Consider the following 21,400-nt stretch of genomic DNA (forward strand, 5'->3'; position numbering starts at 1 on the left):
TCTCACTCCAGGCTTGACAGTGCACCATGGGGCACACACATCGTCTCCCAGTCCCCCCAGAAAGAGTGCCCATTTTGTCTACCGGCAGAATTTATGGACTTTTAAAAATAGATTTTGCCAAACAATCGTGCGGGCAAATGCTGACTTGCAGTCTGGGAGCTATCTCTCCGTCAGGCCCGGGAGATGAAAGCAGGTTCTATTTTCATCGGCGCGGAGCTGCGGATGGAGGCACAAAGGAGAAGCGCACTTTCCCCCGCGGCAGACGGGCCCGCGCCAAGGGCCGGCCTGGCTGGGACACGGGCCAGAGGACCGGGCGGGGGGCAGCGGCTCCAGCTTGCAGAATGGCCCCGGCGGCCACACATCCAGGGCAGGAGGATTTCCCAGTGCCCAGCTCGAGCTCAGAGTACAGAAAATTCTTTCCCACTCTGGGTGCCAGGAGCCTGGCAGTAGAATAATATGAGCAGGAGGAGCGGCGAAGGTGCAGCGCAGCCCAGACAGGCAACCAGGGAAGGACAGGAATACCTGCTCCAAAAGGCCAGGCGATCGGTTCTTCTTTTGATCTTTTTGGTTTCTCCCCAGGGCGGATTTCGGACTTCAAGCTTCAGGTCTGAGGTGGTTTTTAGGTGAATATATTTCTTTCTGGTGGGCAGGCTTAAGTTTTTTTTTAAATATATGTATGTACGTATGTATTATGTATTTTGCTCTGTTACAAACTGCTGCAAAGCTCGTTTTTTAATATTCACATGGCACCTCTCATGTAAATATCTCCTTACAAAAATCAAACTGAACCCGTGGAGCCCAATTGTGCACTCTGCCTCTGGCAGGTTAGTGCGAAATTCAATTTGTACTAATCAGTCCCTGGCTACTGAAGCATGTAATATACTTGATGTGACAATTCCCTGTCTTACAATATCTACTTCCCCCCCGGAGGTTCCCCGGTGCCAGCTGACTGGAACAATCACCTTGAGAGAACCTGGTATAACGAACAGTCGGGTTCAGAACCTGGTAATAAGGAAACCGATGATCCTGCTGGTGCTAATATGAAACTGGCCGTTCATCATTATTGTGTGCCTACTGTGTGATCAGTACTGGACTAAATGTTTTACATACAATGAGCTCATCTTACTTTCAAAATAATCCTGTGAGGCAGATGTAATTATTATCACTGTTTAACAGGTGGAAAAATGGAAGCATAAAGAATTTGATCAGTCTGCCCAAGATCCAAGATTGCACTACTATTAATTAATGGAGCTAGGAGAGGAACCCTGGCAGGGAAGCCCTGGAGCCTTCACTCTGCTCCACTGCTCAGATCACACCCATATCCACCCGAGAATACCTGCTCATGCCCCACTGCCCAAAGCTTGCTTGTCTCTTGGTGCTGACAGGGAACAAAAGCCACTAAATCAAGAGTTGGCCCATCAGATTTCACGGATGTTACATGGGGAGATGTAGCTCCTCTCAGGTCCAACAGAAGAACTGACACTCTCAGGTTCTGGGTCTGTCTCCTGCACACCAGGCTTCATAGAATAGCCTGGTAGAGCAGCCTGGTAGACCAGAGCTACATAAGTGCACAAGGGAAATTCTATGTTTCTCTCTCCCAGGTGTGCTGGGCTCCACATTTGCCTCCTCTCCATCTCAGAAACTCAGCAGGAACTGGGGAGCCACGTGGGGACAGGAGGGCCCAGTTCTTCTTTGATTATGACAAACCTTCATGAAGAACCTTCCTTTATTGTCACTCAACCTAATCTTCCATGTGGGAAAGGCCGCCCAGTGTTCTCAAGCTACCTGAATTCTTATTGGCCAAGAATGCAGGCACACTCTGCTATGTCTGGAGACCTTCTGCTGTGGAGCAGCTGCTATTCTTTGACTCTTTAGTTCATCCATCTATCGGACCAATGTTTGCTGAGCACTACTCTGCCCCAGGCACCACACATCAGGATAAGTGATTAATAAAGCACTGTTGCTAATGAAGTAGGGAATCTACAACTATGGCCCCTTCCTTCAACAATGTATATTAATACTTTGGATATAGTACAATTGTCCACATGGGAAGGGAGTGGGGGAGGAAGGAAGCAGGAGGACCAGGAGACAGTTACTAAGGAACAACTCCTATGTGACAGACCCTGTTTTAGATGCTTGACACACATACACACATCTCATTTAATCCCTTCTATAGTTCTGAGGAGCTAGTATGACATATACATTTTATTTATTAATTTTTAAATTTATCTTTATTGTTGAAAGTATTACAGATGTTCCTTTTTCCCCCATTAACCCCCTCTACACCATCCACCCCCCAGGCCTACCACATGGTTAACTGAGGTCCACAGGGGCTCAATGAGTCTTTTCCCAAGACAGTGAAGGTTGCAGAGTTTCTGTGTGGGCAACCCTGTGGGGCTGCAATCCAGTTGAAGTAGGGAGCCCCAGGGGGCTTGTCTTTGGATTGCCTTTGCAGAATGAATGCATTGCTCTTGTTTATAGACACCATCACACTCAGGGTAACCCCTCTTCATGCCTGTGACCCCGAGTGATTATTATGAACTTCTCTTTTCACTTTAAATGTTCCATTTTGATGGTAAATTATACGATTATCTTATTTTTTATTGATCAATTCTTAAATTAAAAGTGACTTTATTTAAGATAAGTTTTAAAATTATGAAAATAAAAACGACAAAGAATTCAAATTTTGCTTTCATTTGTTCATTTTTTGAAAATCTCTCTTATTTTATTTTTATTTTACTTTTTTTATACTTATTTGAGTTGGCATGGAGAAGACTGGTAGACTCTGTTGAAGCAAAAGCTTCTGATTCCCCTGCCAGCCCTGGGGAGCACCAAGGGCCAAAGGACTGGTGACCAACATGAATGGCAGTCATCCCCAAATTAACAGACTCCAGATCCAGCCCTCTTTCCTCAGCACACTCTCTTCCTGTAGAGTCATAGCTGGATATAAACTTATAACCTATCTCCCAGACCACATTGCTCTCGATTGGCCTAAACTAGTTATCCCCTTCATATTCCAGGTCAGAAGACAAATAGATAGCTGGATGGCACAGCACTGGTTCAATGAAGATGATTTTTGAGTAAGGTGCCCATTGTTAGGAAATCAGAATAAAGATTAATCAGCAGACCACTGCGAAACTCAAGGTGCTCTCCTATAGCTGGGAACCAAGTACAGTTTCACTTACCCCACACAAAGTCAGCATAATTTCTAATTTTTCAACCATGTTTGGAATGAGGTGCACAAAAGAAACAAAGGAAACATGGTGACACTTGCAGCAGTCGGCTCTCTCTGTGCTGGGCTGTTCCACATGGAAGTCCCAAAGCACCAAGCAAAGCACTGAATTGCATACAGGTAGTGGCTGGATATAGGCTGCCAGCCGGTGTTCAGCACCATCCCCCATATGGCTAGGAACACTTGTGCCAGTTAATTAGCACTGGCATTAATCGAGAGAAGGAACATTGACCAGGACATTGAGGTTATCCTTAGACTATTTAAATACATCATGTGACCACTGATTCCATCTGTTATCAACATACTTCACACTTAATCCAGTAAATAACTCCCGACCATTTTCAGCAAATGGAATCCATTTTCCTGGGCCTCTTTAGACTTTGCAAATCTCCGGATGGTTTGTTTGTTTTTTTTTCTTAGAATTTTATTGTGAAGTGTCAGTGTCCTGAGATGGACTCAAGGACAAGCGCCACCCTCCCCCATTAATGAAACCTTGGGAAGTGCCCACAAGAGGTGGGGGAGTAAAAACAACCACAAGCCATCACTCATGGGAATGCATATTTTTCACTTTGCAGCCACCCTACAAATCTGCCTTGTTTTCTTTCCGTGCTCACAGTTCTGCTGAAGGCACATGGAAAATAAAGTCCATTATTCAAATGAATTTCACCAGGCACTAAAAATGTGACTGGCTTTAGATAGAAACCCATTTTAAAAGTGCTCTCCCCTGAAATGGATGATGCCGAGCAAGGTATAAAACACTCGGGTACTTAGAAAAGCAGATAGGAAATAGTCCAACCCCAAAACACTTCATTGGCAAATTGGCTCATCATAGGTACAGACCCAAAGTGAATTTCCAATCCACTTCTTAGAAAGGTATCTACGCCATGCATCTCTAAGAATACTGATATGAATCTTCCCTGAGAAACTTATCTTCAAAAGAGTCTATTTTCTTGCCCTAAGAAAAGTTATATATTGAATATATCATCAATCTCTAGCATTTCTTTCTCTACCTCTTCTATAGACCCTTCTCCAATATTACCTCCAAAGCCAACTCTCATTGAACTGATGAAACTGTCCATCATTTGCCCAATGCACAAGGTGGCACAAAGCTATATAAGGTGGCAAGCATCAGTCACATGGAAGTAAAAAGAATACCTGGTCATGATGGAGCCATTCTCAGAGCTGCAAGACATCTTGGAACAATGGATAAAAAGCGTTGGACATGACTCAGGAAGACTAGGATTCAAATCCTGCTTCCTCCAGAAAGGTGACCTTGGAAAAATTGATCTCTGGCTAAAAAATGACAATAAGATTCTTATTTTACTTGCATGAGAGAGTGGGAGTGAGGATCCAGTGTGATAATGGACATTGTCATTGTCACCTTACTGTGGACTTGGCATGAGAGTGATAATCAGAGTTAGTTCCCTTCTCTACTATTTCATATAAAAGCTATTACTTAATCAGCAATTTAGTCTTAACAAAAAGTATAACTGACTCTTTCAGGTAGCTTAGTGTGATAAGGCAGACACTGGTCTAATTTTACCCCAAGCACAGGCAAAATCCAGAAGTCATCTCAGGAGCCAATTAATCAGAGAGAGATAATTAAATTTTACACATCGGACTAAGTTTTAACTAGGACACTAGAGCTACCTTGAGGATTGCACAGTGTTTCCTGCTTTGGATCAATCCATTTTTTTACAATTGTACAATTGTTTAGTTCAACAAATACTTACTGATGACCTGCGCATGCCGGATCCTGCACACTCTGAATGCTAATAAGAGTAAGGCCCTTTCCCGACTCAGAAAGCCCTACGGTCCAGAAGGCAGAGGCAATCACTCCGAATTGGTGGGATATGGGATGGGGGGTTAATGACGAAAAGGCCACACAAAAGCACGATGACTTCCTGTAAGGGGTGCCAGTCTGGTTCAAGGTCAGGCAGGTGAGTGACCAGAAGCAGGAAGGGGGTGCCAGGCAGAGGGAACAGCACAAAGGAAACCCGACATGGAGCCCTTCCAAGGAGCTACCTGCTGCTCATTTTCACTAGAAAACAAGCATAGAAGAGCAAGGTCTGGAACATGAGGCGAGGGAGCGTGATGAGCTGACAACCTAAGGAGAGGAGAAAGGGTGCCAGGCATCATCAAAGGATTCTTTGCCATCAAGACATATCACAGCATTTCTTAAATAAAGATTAAAACACACAAACAAGCCCGGCTTGGCATGGCTCAGTGGTTGAGCGTCGACCTAGGATCCAGGCGATTGGGGTTAGATTCCTGGTCAGGGCACATGCCCGGGTTGCGGGCTCGATCAATGACTCATCATTGATGTTTCTCTCTCTCTCTCTCTCTCTCTCTCTCTCTCTCTCTCCCTCTCCTTTCCTCTCTCTGAAATCAATAAAGATATATTTTTAAAATAAAAAATAAATAAATAAAATAAAACACACAAACAAGATGCATTCCGCTCTGTAAACCCCAGACTTTCAATAAGTTCTGAAGAAAACATCTATCTCCCAACAAAGGAACAGCGGGATTCGTACAGCGATGGGGCGATAGTCTCAGGGAAGCTAGAAGCCAACTGCCTTTGACTGAAACTCACCAGGAAACTACCTGAGTTTAGGAGAAAAAGCTGCAGTTTACCGACCCCGCTCTAACCTCCTCAGTTTACTTATTTGCGTAATCTGCAGTGTCTCAGCCTAGAACCCATTCAGGAAAAATGAAGGCTTCCCCTCTGCCGCACCAGGAAAGCCGTTACCTTCACCTCCGAGACAAGGCTCCCGGAGTCTAACACTCACGCTCATTCATCAGCGCTGTGTGTAAATATTTGAACAGTTAGTAACGAAAGCTCGGGCCCAAATGTGGGTTCTCGTCTGGAAAGCGTCTGCAGATTGAAGAATTCTGTTTATAACTCCTGGTCATTTCCTTCCACTCCCCATCGCGATTGACCGCACGGGACCGCTGGGCCCTGGTCACACCGTGCTCCGTTACTTGTTCTGAATGAGGCTGCCGTGCGAACCGAAGTCTGCAGTACAACCGAAAACACCGTGTGGCATTTTGTTCTCTCCAGAACGTACTATTAGGGAAAAACCCTGACTTACAGGGGTCACCAAAGGAGAGTGCAAAACACAAAACGGTGCATTTAAACCGTCGAAACTAGAAAACGGGGCACGACGTTGATTCCACTTTTCACTATTCTGCTGGCTTCCTTCGGCCTCCCGTCTCCCCTGTCCAATCCGTTCTCCAGCTTTCTGCTCAACTCCACACTGTAGGGTGCCCCGGCTCCTGCGTTCTAGCTTCCTGTTGGGTTCAGCCAATGGAAGCATCATCAGAAACCAGAAGGCAGGGTGAGAGAGGGGTCAAGGCAGGCCCTTCCCACTCCCTCCTGCTGCTGGGCTTCTCCCCTGGAAGTTTCTGTGTCTCTACAGCTTCTCCGATGACTGGGCGGCTGCCCCCCTAACCCCCACAACTCCAGTCCTTCCCAGGCTCGGGTAACACTATGTAGTCTTCTTGTCCTTTGGCCCTAGGCCATCCAAGTGTTATGGACTCCACAACTTGCATAATTAAATTTGAACACTTTGTTTAAAAATATATGACCATGAGAATATACTGCTGGCCCCTCTTGGGGCTTGGAAGGAGCCTGTCTGTATGCTGTGAGGAACCCTGGAGCCTAAGCTTGATTAGTTTCATGATAAGTCACTGTTCTCCGAAGACTTCCCGTGTTTGCTAGTGTCCTGGTGCCCTAGCCTGCCTATTTGTTCTCTTTACATGGTCACCCCTCTAGAAGTAGCCCCTTCATTAAAGTCCCTTCAATAAAACAATCTGTGTAGATTTGTGTCTTGCAGAAATCCTTGCTGATCATCTGATTCTAACCTATTACGTGAAGATTTGATCGACAACCTTGCTCCCTTCCCTACTGCCTACCTGGGAGACAGCAGAGTTTGCCACAACTTACTCTGACTTCTGAATCTCAGCTCTCTTCCCAAGAGCAGTAGGTAAGAAAACGAAGCTGGGCAGGACTAGAAGAAAATACTTTCCTCTCACATGGGCTTTTCTAAGCAGGTCACAAGCTAAATGGATCGGGTATGCACTCATTAGATGCATAAAAGAAAGGTGATGGTACTTTTCCAGAGGCATGTTTGGTCAACTCCGGTCTGTAGCAGCTGTAACTGCAATGCAGCTCTCTAGCATCTCTAATAACTCCCTGCTGCTCCTTTTGAATAAACTTCTTAGGGGACACCCAAAACAAAGTATTATGATATTATAGGAACAGAGAGAACTTTGTTATGGGACCATGTTAGCTTGACTCTATCCATGCAGAGTACACAATTCTGCAGGTATTAGACGCAGGCATTTGAATGATCAGCCCCTTGCCTTTACTGTAATATCCAGACTATGCATTAAAGATTATGTAGTCATTAAACTACAGAGTAATGCCCCCAGTGATGTAGCCAGGATTTCATCTTCCTGAACATTCAAAGCTCACAGTGTATTGTGACCTGTAGTTTCCATTTTCAGGACCACGTCATTACTTATGTCCACAGATGGAAGGGAGACTCAGTAACAAAGAAATAGTGACCATTTTATAATGGATTCAAATCGTCCAGCAACTTCACCTTCCAAAGTTGGACACTCTAAGAGCATTTTGCCAAGAAGAAAACACAAGGCTACATTGTCACACGTGGAAATATACAATGGTATTCCAGGCACCTCTATGATAAAAGGGCCTCAAATTAGAACAGCACATTCATTGTTGTTGAGGTTTTTCATAAGACCACACTGTCCAGTAAGAAATACATATTCAGTTAAATTTCCTTTGAAATCTGGCTTTTTTTCTTTCTTACCATATCATCACTTACCCGCCTAATTCCCTATAGTCAGGACATTTTTGTGTATTTTTTAACTGTTCATAGCAACTTCACAACTAAGAGCTTGAACTTGTGGACACTGTCTACCTTTCTTAATCAAGCTGAAATTCACATTGTCAAATTTTTACTATGCTAGTGTTTCTAGGATGGGAAGGAAAGGCATGGAATGATGAGATCTCCATAGCAAGTTCACCATCCTGAATTAAATGTGGAACAGACAATAAGCATGCTTACTTCTTCCTCTTTAGCTGTTTAGTGATGCTAGTTGTGGGATTCCCCAGAGTTTTCATATAAATTGCACATTTGCTAAGAGGCTAGCCCCTGGCATATATTAGTAATCAAATTCATATATACTTAAAGCAATGGTTATTTTAAAGACTTTTTGGACAGTTTTATACTATTTGTAATTCAAATGGAATATACTTTCACATTTAAAAGAATTCTAGAAGTTTCTTTCGTGTGTGTATGTGGTTTTGGCAACTGGGTCCATTTTTAGTCTTCCACCTAGAGATTTCTTTCGCACTGTTTTATAACCTAAGATCTCCTAGAAAGAGCTCACATATAATTTGAAGAAGTTTAAATGAAAGTTTAAAATATTCTCAACAATACATAGCATCACCATGGAATACTATACAGCTGTAAAAAAGAAGGATCTCTTACCCTTTGGGATAGCATGGATGGACCTGGTGAGTATTATGCTAAGTGAAATAAGCCAGTCAGAGAAAGACAAGTACCCCATGGGCTCACTTATATGTGGAATGTAATAAACAAAATAAACCAATGAACAAAATACATCCAGAGACATAGGAGCATAGAACAGACTGGGGATCTCAGAGGGAAGGTGGGGATGGGGGAGTGGGTGGGAAGAGATTAATCAAAGAATTTATATGCTTATATGCATAACTTATGGACACGGACATTGATATGGGGAAGGCTTGGGGGTGGGGTGGATGTGGGGTAGAGGGGATCAATGGGGGGAAAAGGGGGGCATCTGTAATACTTTCAACAATAAAGATGAAAAAAATGAAAATGAAAAAAAAAAGCGATCACACCCAGATTCAAATCCCCCCAAAAATAAAATAACATAATTTTAGCATCATTCTAGTAGATGCCAATCTGAAATATAATGTTCATTGATTAACAGTGCTAAATAAGATGGAATATAAGAATATAAATAGAAAACATATGTATTTGTCCTTACAAAGTTGTGAAAAAATAGAGTGTTTTGTATTAAGAGGCACTATTGTGTTCTTTTTTACTGTAATAATTATAACTGGTTAGAAATCTGAGTCAATTTCTGTATTTCCTAACTCGTAAAGTCTGTACTAAGAGAGAAAATTCACAATAACTAAAGATCCGAGGAAATTATCTGATACTTAACCCCACAGCCCAAGTATTATATTCACAAGCAGGAAGTAGCAGCACATAAATTCTCGGGTGCACTGTGGTCTTGCTCTTTGCACTAAGCATCCCCGGATATCAGTATTTGCTAGGAGAGATATCAGAGTGTAGCTAATAAGAAAAGGCAGAGGTAAAAAGGTAGGAACATTCTTTTTTTTTTTTTAACAGTATATTTCTTTGGAGGAAATGTTATACTTCAATTGAGAGATAACCAAAATGTGTATGTACATTCAATTTGATTTCGAATCAAGGTCCAAGTATTAAATACCAGCATGGTTATTTGCAGCTTTCCCTCAAAATGTGGAAAAAAAAAAAAAATCCATGTCAGTGATTTCTTTATTGATGCTTTTAAAATCTGTTCAAAACACCCCATGCTTGTGTTACTGTTAATAACTGTTAATTCTTCACCCTAGAAAACCGCTGAAAATACACACAGCGTCTGCCCGGAATATAAAACGACATTGACTTATGCCCTGAAAGTAGAGTTACAATGAGTAACAAACAAAATCATTACGATGGCATAAAAAACATCAAAACAAATGACTCCCGAATGTCTAACCGCATTGCAGGTCATTAGTTACTAATATCGTTACTCATGACAGGCCTAAGCACTGATGAAAGAGCTATTTTCTTTATTACTCGGCATTCCTCTAAAATCAGTTAGATGATAAGGGCGGAAATCAGAAAATCAGGGTAACCTGGAGTGAACAGTCAGAAAGGGAGCAGCAACGTGGGACACGCCTGCACCCCAGAGAAACAGGCAGGATTGGAGCAAAGACTTGGGCCGCGCCATGGTCACCTGTTCTCATTTCTGCATGCTAACAGCCAGTAGGCACTGAGCACGTCCCCAGCGCTGGTCTTTGGGATAAGCACAACGCATACATCATTGCTATTTATTCTTTTGATCCCATGGGGTACGCATTATATCTTCACTGTACAAGTGGGAAACAGCGAGGCACAGAGACTTAAGTCGCTAACCACGTGATGGTAGAAACAGTGCTAGGACTAGCCCCCAGGACCTCATTACTTCCAAGTCCCTTCTTAGGTCAGAGGCCAGAAAACTCTCTGTAAAGAGCCGAATGGTGAATATTTTAGCTCAGTGGGTGTTCCATTCTCTGTGGCCACTGCTCACCTCTGTCACTGGGAACACAAGTGCCCATTAACACTGCCTGGGAATGAGTGTGGCTGTGCTCCAGCACAATGGTACTTCAGGACACTGGTGTTTGAACTTACATAATTTTTATGTGACACAAAATATTATTCTTCCTTTAATTTTTGTTTCAACCAACAAGTACCATATGATTTCACTCATATGTGGGATTTAACGAACAAACTAAACAAGAAAGCAAAATAGACGCAGAGATCAGGCAGACAGCTGGGGACAGGGGATATTGGGGGGGTTGGAGGGATTGAGCAAAAAAGAGAACTCATGGTCATGGACAACAGTGTGGTGATTGTGGGTGGGGAGGGAGTGGGTAGAGGTGGAAGAGGGCACAGAGGGGATAAATGGTGATGGAAAAAATAAAATATTTTTTTAAATGTGAAAACCATTCTTAACACACAGACTGAAAACAAAAATGATGGCTGTGGTTGGGGGACCATAGTTTGCAGAACAAGCTGCAGACTGGTGTTTCTCTAACTTTAACATATATGCACACTGCCTGGGGATCTGTCTAAACGCACATTTTGATTCAGGTGGTCTGGGGTGGGGGTCTGGACATTCTGAATTTCTAACAAACTCCCAGGTAATGTTGATGCTGTCAGCCCATGGACCTTGCTCTGAGGAGCAAAGCTCTACACTGTAATGCTGTCCTGAGCAATCTCTGAAATTGCTAATTTTCCTCTCTCCAGGGTTTTGGTTAATACCCTTGCCTTAAAAACACACAGTTGTCCAGGCTGGGAACCTTAGGGTCCCTCCCCTATTCATACTGTTCCACCTCTGAATTCTCTCCAGAGGCTCTGCCTTCTCCCTGTTCCCAACGCCATTGTCCAGTGACATCTTCCAAGCAGGTCTCAAGCCTCAGTCCCTCCTCTTGGAAAGCTTTCCCCTATTTGGATATCTGAGACTTCTTTCTCTCTAAAATAAAATCCAAACATTTCCCTCACTGGCTCACAGTCTTTTCAGGGTGCCCAATGCATGCGGAATACAATTCCAGTGCCAACTTCTTTACAGTCTCACCCAACCAACCTTGCCGATTTTGTCTTGCACCACTTCCCAGTCGTAATAATTCTAAAAATAGCCCCAAACTTTTGTTAGGCTCCTATTATATATAAAGCACAATTGTATTTCCTTTAAATTTTGCTCCAGATTATCACATGAGGTAAGGTCTGTTATTTCCATTTTACAGATAAGGAAATGAAGACATTGGGGGCTTAAGTTGCCCAAAGTTAGAGCTTAAAAACAAGAGGGTAGCCCAGCCGGGGGTGGCTCAGCAGTTGAGCGTCGACCTAGGATCCAGGCGATCGGGGTTCGATTCCCGGTCAGGGCACATGCCCGGGTTGCGGGCTTGATCAATGACTCTCATCATTGATGTTTCTATCTCTCTCTCCCCCTCTCCTTTCCTCTCTCTGAAATCAATAAATATATATTAAAAAAACACAAAAAAAAACAAAAACAAGAGGGTAAGGATCTGAACTCAGACACTCTGAATCCAGAGCCCAGAGCCTAACCACAGGTGATCTCCCTCCCGAGTTACCTAGTGCACTCCTCGTGCTGAATTACCCAAGTCCCTAACAGGGCCATGTCATTTCCTTCCCCCAAACCTTGGCGGGTGCTCATTCTCCAATATCTTCCTTCACTCTCATCATTACATGTTTTTTCCTCCTGTCTAGACATTCCACTCACACATCACCATCTCTCTCCCTCCCCAAAGTATAGAGATGCCCACAAAGTTACTGGTTTTCTGGGTCTGTTTCCCTTGCTAATGCTGGCCTCCCTTAAGACAGGGTCTCCGTTTTATTTTTTTCTGGTCCTGCCATCAGTTAATAATATGCTTGGAGGTAGTAGGTATTCAATAAATATTTGATGGATGAACAAGAGGATTGAGTAATAAATGAATGGAATGAAAATCAATTTAATAAACCATCCTTAGCCTCATTTCCGAATCTGTGTAAAGAAGGGATTGATTCAGATGAGTTCTAAATTGTGCTCATCAAGATCTATCATGCATTTATTCATTCATTCATCCACTCCCATATTTGCTACGTGTGTACAGCATGCCAGGCACAATGCTAGGTCCTGCGCATATCATAGCAAAAAAAGCAAAAGCCCTGCCCGGTGCCCTTTGCAATCTGATCGGGGAGAGAGGACAGTGTGAGGCAGTGATAAATGCCATAAAGGAAAACAAAGCCAACTAAGGAGCACTCTTTTATATAGATATCCACATAAGCGTAACCAATAGAGAGCCATTTATAGGTGGTACCTATAATTCTGCTAGTCAACTCCTGTGTGTGCAAGTTAGAATCAGTTCCTTCTGGTCTTTAAAGAATGTGAGTTACCAATATGGTGAGAATCTGGAACGTCGACAAAATGATCAAGGGATATCTGAGTTCAGGTTGATTCTATTGTCCATCGGGGCCTAAAATTTATAGTGGTTTTGCAATTGATATAATTAGTTGCTAGCACCCCATTCTCGGGTGCTTATTTATTTAAGGACACTGCAAATCAAAAAAGTAGAAAGATACGACACAACAACTTTCTATAGTTTCAGAAACAGTTATCTTTGGGAGGCATGGAAAGTAATACTTGTTTAATAGTATCTGAAAAGCAAAAATGACTTCATTCAGTTCAAGTTTGAATTAAGTTCTGAGTACTGGGTTATTTTAACAATAATCATAATTTTGCTTACTTTTCAGTTTACTTACTGTTTGTTGCTCCTGTATGTAGAATAACAGTTATAATGGAAATATGAGCATACCCGTAGAACAATTATAACCCGAAATCCTTAGGAAATTGCCAAAAAATCCCGGTAAAATAAAGTTCTAAATTGGTATGTTGAGATTAAAAACAGATAACTTGACTTCAGACTAACCACAAATTCATAGCAAAAGTAGATACGAACCCAGGGGCCTAAACATAGTTTTCAAGTTGAAAACTCAGAATTTCCCTTTACCTTTCAAATAGTCTACTTCATTTTAAGTAAATTTATATGTATCAACTGTAATCTACTCTGACAATTCGTTTAACCTTAATGGTATCAATTGTGCTCAAGTGCAGGGCAGTTTTCAAATAAATGCCTTTATATGGATATCAGTACATACCTATGTTTGTGAGTGTGACTCATAGCACCTCCTATAAGAAAACATATCTCTATATTGTTATAGAAAACATAGTTAATGGAAAATAGCTAATAGAAATAAAGTATAGCTAATGAAAAAGAGCTAACAGAAGACAAAGTTTGTATTCCTGTAATGTCTATAGTGAAATTGCTTCTAGAAAGTACTTAAAGGTATTTATGAAACAGAACTGTCTATAGCATAGACTCAGACACAGAATAAAAATAGATTAATATACCCTCGTTACCAAGGAGGGCTAGAAATAAATGTAGGTGGAAATGCACCCAAACAGAATCCTAATTGCCTTAACTTCTTAAAGAGTATATTTATTAGTATGATTTATCCCCAGAGGGTTTATGCGTATTGACATAAGGAGCAGAATTTGGAACATATCCTAGAACTTCAGTATAAACATAAATGACTTTAGCAAGTACCCTTGATTTGTTTACCAAAAAAATAAATAAAAAATGAAGCCTCCATCTCTATACGCAGTTCTGCTCCAAGCACAGGGATGTCAGCGTAGGAGAGGAGTGTCCCCTTTCCTGTCTCATCGGAGGATGAATGCAAATGTGACCACGTTGATGGAGGGCGGCATTGCCCACCATATGGCCCTCCTCAACAGAGTCAACATGAGCAGAGGCTCTTTGCTGACAGAGAACTAAGCAGGGAACAAAGTGAACACCTGGTCAGATAAAAATCCATCAGAATACTGGAATTGGCTGCCCGGTCTCCAAAATATCTGCAGGCGTCAAGTCCAAGGTAAAATGAAATGTGCCCTCCTTGCATCTTTCAGTAACTATCACAGTGTGGGAATGTGCCTGACATACCCCTGCGTGGAAAAAGCTCCTCCGTTGGCGGTATGGCTTTGCGCTCCAGAGAAGGGGAGGAGATGTGGCGAACAGAGTAAGAGACTCGAAACTGAGGATCCTCCCTGTGTCCCCAGTGGGTCTGACCAGCACAGTGTGGCTTTGGGGAAAATCCCCCTCCCCATCTTCATCTTGGTCATTTGGAAAGATGTCGACAGTGAGCACAGTGACTCTGCTGCCCTTTTAAACCCTCAAGAAGCTGTGAGGTCTTGGACTCTGTGGCCAGCACATCTTTGTTCTTCTCATTCATAGACCAGAACCTCTACATCAGAGGTCAAGTCGTTAGAGGCACAAGTACAGGGTGTTTATCAGCAAGGACACCAGGCCACGGTGAGCCCAGCGAGCTCCTACAAGGAGTGCCCAACAGCAGAGGGGAGACCTTGAGTCCGTAAAACGGCAACTCAGCCTATAAGCTTGGGCAGCCTGGGCAAGGGCTCAAAATGGCTATTTCAAGGCCTGACTAATGAGCTAATAAATTATAGTCACTTCGCAAGCAACATGGTATGATTTTTCCTGCTGAGCTGAATCAGGTAGCAATCTAGGCTAACCTTTAAAATCTGATTTGAAATCTCCCCATAAGTGGCCCGATAGATTCAGCCTCTATTTTAGATATGAAGGCCTAAATTCTCATCTTATTGTGTCAAAAATGTCTCTAGAGCAGTAGCGATTCTGTTCCCCAGGGGACCTATGGCAATGTGGGGGACATTTTTAGTTCTGACTCCATGGTGGGTGTGGGAGGGGGGTGGCAGGGATGCTACTGGCATCTGGCACAGAGGAGTCAGTCCTACAATGCACAAGACAGCCCCTTCCCAAAAAAAGAATAGCATATGACCTAAAATGTCAATAGTACTTAGGTATTATCAAGAAACTCTTCTTCAGAGCATAAAAAGTAAGTAAATTACAGCTAGTTTAGCCAATAAGGGTGAGCTGGCAAACTCCGGCTCCTAATTTGAAAGGCAGGAGTGGGTAAACCCTACAAGTCTACTTGAGTTCGGAGGGGCAAGCCTCGGTCAAGTAAATCCCGTATGGCACCCTGTTGAGCATGATGCCCTTGTCCTATGAAAACGACTAAAAGGCAAAAGAAGTCAAGTCATCATTATTTCTGGTAGAGAGCCTCATCACCGGGAACTGTGTGACGCGTCCTGCAGGTGTGCAAGATTTAACGAGCATGCTCAATTAGCTCTGTTAGCTCCACCTGGGGTGAGAGTCATCCCATCTTACAGTGCCTGAGGCTCCAAGCTCCCCTTAATCTGCCCAAATTCATAACAAAATTAAGTGTCACTAAAGTAAGTCTTTCCAAGTTATCTGGGAACCTGGAAGACTAGTGGGCTTGTATGCACAGGGCAAAACAACAGTCGTTAGGTTAACCCCTCTGATCAGGGAGTGCTCTCGTTTAGTTGGCTAGCAAGGAAACAGTCCAGGAGTAGTTGTGTTAATTGTGTTTCTGTTTTAATTTAGCTAAGTATACCTGTGAGTGGGAAAAGCAGCAAGATGGCTGAAAAGATGTGTCTTTCATTTTTCTAGACAGTGCTCCAAAAAATAATCACAGGTCCAGGCAGCTAATAATAATGTCAGGGGAGGCATAGTTACACCATTTTACTATTTTCATCTCGTAACAATACTACCTCTCCATGAAAGATCTGCCACCATAGCAGCAGCTCTGATGACAGAACAGCGATTTTGATTTAATTTCCCTCTGATCAAAATTTCACAAACTTGAAAGAAGGTCCAAGTTGCCTAACTGGAGGCCCGGGGCACAGCAGTCCCACCTGTGGAGGGCATCGGGGATGCAGTTGAAGAATATGACCTGATTCATCCTCACACTTCTATAGAAATCATAGGGCAACGGGAAGTTTTCAGAGTGTTCAACTGTATTTTCAGAACCTATGAAGGGGGTCCTAATATATGGTGACAGAAGATTTGACTGTGGGTGGTGGGCACACAGTGCAATATACAGATCTTATAACATAGAAACTCACACCTGAAACCTATATGATTATATTAACTAATGTCACCCCAATGAATTTAATTTAAAAAGGAAAAAAAGAACCTAATGGGGAAACTGGGCATCTCCCCTGTTGACCCCCATATTACCTTCCTATGAAAGCTCAGAACAGTTGTGGGTGATTTCAGATGAATCTAGTTCCCAGAGCAACACATCACAACCAGGACACACTATCGCCCACCCTCCCGTGTGACCTGTTATTGCATTATAACCACATGGTGCAAGAACTGGTCTTTTTCACTGTGGCAGCTGGGACAGACATTCGTGGCCACCTTCTCTGCCTAGCCTAAGGCTCCTGTGCTTGTCACACAGTGATGAGATGCTCATCGCACAGGACTCTCCCCAAGTTTTCCTTGTCCCCACGCAGTGACACCAGCCCGAAAGCTGTCCAAGTGAATACTTTTAACTAATAGGCTGTTTTGAGGGCTTTGGACAAAGAAATGGGTGCGAAGATCATGACCAATAAAGATAATGAGCATTTGCACTGTTAGGTGCCATTTCCAACTAAGTCAAACCCTTCCGGCCAGTAAGAAAAGGGCTCGGGGGGAAATAAAATCAAACAGCAAATCTGCTGAGGAGGCCAAATGGGTCCATCTTCACAACCCCTTCTCATTTTTTAAAGACACCAATAAGAAAGGAGAAGAAACAAGGGGGTCATTTTTCTTCTAGATAAAATACAGTGGGCCAGAAAAGTCTGAATGCCCATTTGGCGACAATTGTCCAATTCTGTTGTATATTGTGGGTGAAAGCAAAGCATCGCTGGAAGAGGCTGAACCTGGACTAGTCACCTAAACATAGCATGTTAGGGTCATGAGTCACCTGGTCCAACACCTTTATTTTATTTATTTTTTTCATTCTGGAATGTAAAGCTCTTTTTAAAATACTTTTATTGACTTTTAGAGAGAGAGGAAGGGAGAGGGAGAGAGATGGAACATCGATCAGCTGCCTTCTGCATGCCCCCTACCAGGGATCGAGCCCATAACCCGGGCACCTGCCCTGACCAGGAATCAAACTGGCAACTTTTCAGGGCACAGGCCAACACCCAACCAACTGAACCACACTGGACAGGGCTGTAAAGATCTTTTTAATTAAAGTATAGTTGACATAAAATATTATATTAGTTTGGTGTACAACACAGTCATTTGACATTTATATATCTTACGAAGTGATCACCACAAGAAGTCTAGTAGCCATCTATCTTCATACAAAATTACAGCAATATTATTGACTGCATTCCCTATGCTGTACTTGCGTCCCCGTGACTTATTATGTTGTAACTAAGTTTGTACCTCTTAATCCCCTTCAGCTTTTTGCACCCCCTCCATTGCCAAGCCTCTAGTAAGGACCAGTTTCTACTCTGTATTTACGAGTCTTCTTGTTTCATTTGTCCATTTGTTCAGTTTTCTAGATTCCACATTTAAGTGAAACGATACACTATTTGTCTTCCTCTGACTTATTTCACTTAGCATAACAGCCTCTAGGTCTATCCATGTTGTCACAAATGGCAAGATTTCATTCTTTCTATGGCCTGTGGCTGAGTAATATTACATTGTACATCTAATTACCACCTCTTCTTTACCCATTCGTCTATGGATGGACACCTAGGTTGCGTCCATATCATGGCTATTGTAAATAATGCTGCAGTAAAATAGGTGTACATATGTCTTTTTGAATTAGCATTTATATTTCCTTGGGATAAATGCCCAGAGCTGAAAGGGCTGTATTGTATGGTAGTTCTATTTTAATTTTTGTGTGGAACCTCCCTACTGTTTTCTATAATGGCTGCACCCATTTACAATCCCACCAACAGTGCACAAGGGTTCCCTTTTCTCCACACCCTCCTCAACACTTGGTGTTCCTTGCCTGTTTGATGACAGCCATTCTGACAGGCCAACACCTTCATCTCAAAGAGAAGAAACCTGAGGCGCAGAGAGGATGCAGGATTCCCTCAAACAATTCTCTCGTAAGAGCACCAGGTCTGAAGCAACTGATTGTCCCAACCCCCAAATCCAAACAGGGTGTTGGAACTTGGGGTCGGCTCTTCCTAGCCAGAAAGATATTTGTCTGACTCTGAGCAATTCCAAATGTCAGTACAAGACTCCTGTTTGCCCAGAGTTTACTGCAAGAGCTTGGTCCACTGGGAGCACAGGGCTTGCTGGGCACCTGTATGTATGGATTATAACATTGACCAGAGCTCAAGTGGGGGAGGTGATAAACACGACTGCCATTAGTCTGGGCCTTTTATGTCTCCCATGTCAATTGTCTCCTACTCCTACCTGAGCCCACGGGAAAGCTGCACAGCAAGAAACACTAAAAGACGGGAGGCCTCTTAAGCTTCAGGAACTTGAGCGCCTAGCTGCAAATTTCCTTTCACTCAAAAGAACACTCTCCACCTTTTTTCTCAGCACAACACTTAGCATGCCCACGAGGGAGGGAAAGTGTTTCTCACCAGGAGTAAGCTGCACGGTATATTTGAAAATTGAGATTTTTGAATTACAGTTGGCCTCTCCCCGGTGCCTTTCAGATGGGGGCCATCTAACCACAAAGTCCCATTTTGTGATGCAAACTTGGTGGAGACCCAGTGAGAAGCCGCAAGCAATCCTTTTCTAAAACACAGGCTCAAGGAACCGGGGCCTGGCGTTAAACCCTGAAGATCCTTTACGAGGTTCTTCAAAGGAAAATAGCAAGAGACATTCATTTTTCAAATTATTCCCCCTCACTAGCCTCTCTCGCTGCTATTACCATGAGCAATATCATCCTTTTGCCGCTGCAGGAAACTTTTGTGAGCAAAATACCATTGAAAATCTTTACTTTCAAATCCATTCACTCCTGGCAAGCACCAATCCTGGCTGAACTTTCAGAGTGCCCAGCTGAGCAAATGAGTGACCTTTGGCTGATCTAATTTACTTGTCTCTTTTTATCCACATATGATTTATATTACATGCGTATTTTAGTGATGCCTTTGTCTTCCAGCACCTGTAAGCCCTTTATAATCATTAGTTAAGCCTCACAGTTCATTTGAGATAAGAGGAATCTTCCCTCAGTGGAGGTGGGAAACTCGTGAAGAAAGGGGGATCAGCATGGAGCCAGAATCTTGACTCGAGTCCTAGAGGTATGTCAATACGTTTCCCAGCCCCCTCCAGGCAGCTTAACTGTCCATAAATATGTAGCCATAATATTAAGTCCCTGCTAACCACATCATCGCATTTATGAACCCTGGCATTCCTGTGTTCACTCCTGGTACTCTTGGTAAGTTGGCCAAAGACATAGAAAATCAGAGTGTTGGAGTGGGGCTAAAGTGAGGCCAGCCAAGGAGGAAATATTAAAGTTTTTGATGTCTTAATCTTCTTAAAACAAGCGTTCTTTATAACATGGTCAACAGCCATGTGGAGGAGATATTAGAGGGATATCTAGAAACCAGAAGCCTGTTAGAAAGTCTTTATAGAGAAAATGCAGAAAGCAAAGTGGTCAAGGGCAAAAATTTTGGCGTCAGTTATGCGTTAGAGTGCTGGCTTTGTTACTCACCAGATGTGTGAGTGATTTATTTCTCTTCTGGCAGACTCAGTTTTCTCATCTGCAGAATGGGACTAACAACAATCCCCATAGTGTAGATTCTATATGACAAATGTAAATCACTCAGCACAATATTTGGTACAAAAATGTTCAATTGTAATGGCAAAAACTTAAATAGCGTTTACATATGCCAGCCACTGTTCTAGTATGCATTTAAGTCTCGTAACAATTCAAGAGGTAGGTATTATGTTTTGCCTCAATTTTTAAAAGTGAGGAAACTAAGGTACAGAGAGAATTATAAACTTGAGTGCTGGAGCCAGGATTCAAATCCATACACTCCATCTCCAGAATCTGTGCTCTCTACCACTCATCTAATATTAGCAATGACTATTAACTACCAAGGCCATAGATGAGGAATGGAGGCAGACTTAAGATACATTAAGAACTGGGTGGCTGGGAAGATGTAGGGATTACAAGAGAAAGGATGACCAAAAATGGTTCCGGGCATTTTGACTCAAGTGATAGTGTGTGGGTTCTCTATCGGTGGTTGGGAAAACAGAAATAGAAGTCTGTTTGGAACATGTTGAGCAAGTCCAAGGTATCTGTAGACTATTCCAGTACAGATCTTTAACAGACAGTTATACACAGGGTGTCCCCCCAAAAGTATATATACACTTTAACAGCTGGTAGCTCAATTTTGAAAATGAAACATATTTTAATGAACATCACCTTTACAATTGTTTGAAGTTGTATGTACATTTGGGGCACACCCTATACAGTATATAGATCTGGAGCACAAGAAAGAAGTTCGGGCAGGTGTCATAGACTTGGGAGCCATCAGAAAATACTTTGGGAACTGGAGTCACACAGGTGGGTGAGACCACACACACAGCATCTAGGATCAAACAGGAAGAAGACTAAAGAAGATAATTTGAGGGAAAATGGGGTAAATGCCAATGTGTTAGGGTTAAACAGACAGGGCCTTAAAGGGAAGCAGAAAGGAACGGTTTGAGGAGAGTGCTTGGTGGAGGCCAAGAAAGACAAGAGGGTGCCCAGAGTCTTTCTCTGGTTTAAAACTATAGTTTTTAATTGGAGAAAATATTTAATTTCCCTCCACTTACTTCTTGAAGATACCACTCCCCAACCAAATACAAGGGTTTTAATAGACAGCGTAGAGTGATGAGTGCCCTGCCAGCTCATTTCCTGGGAAAATAGGAGAACTCACATCATGAGGTAAATGGAGGTCGGT

At 42.8% G+C, this 21,400-nt stretch overlaps 1 protein-coding gene across 3 annotated transcripts in view; it reads right to left on the reverse strand.

Moving 5' to 3' along the window:
- PPARGC1A (PPARG coactivator 1 alpha) overlaps nucleotides 1–21,400 on the reverse strand; it is a gene marked incomplete at its 5' end in the record, with an annotated part of 599,914 nt that overhangs the window by 145,688 nt on the left and 432,826 nt on the right. The gene's annotated exons all lie outside the window — the stretch shown is intronic.

Source organism: Miniopterus schreibersii (assembly GCF_964146895.1).
Source record: "Miniopterus schreibersii genome assembly, chromosome: 1".
Classification (NCBI taxonomy): domain Eukaryota; kingdom Metazoa; phylum Chordata; class Mammalia; order Chiroptera; family Miniopteridae; genus Miniopterus; species Miniopterus schreibersii.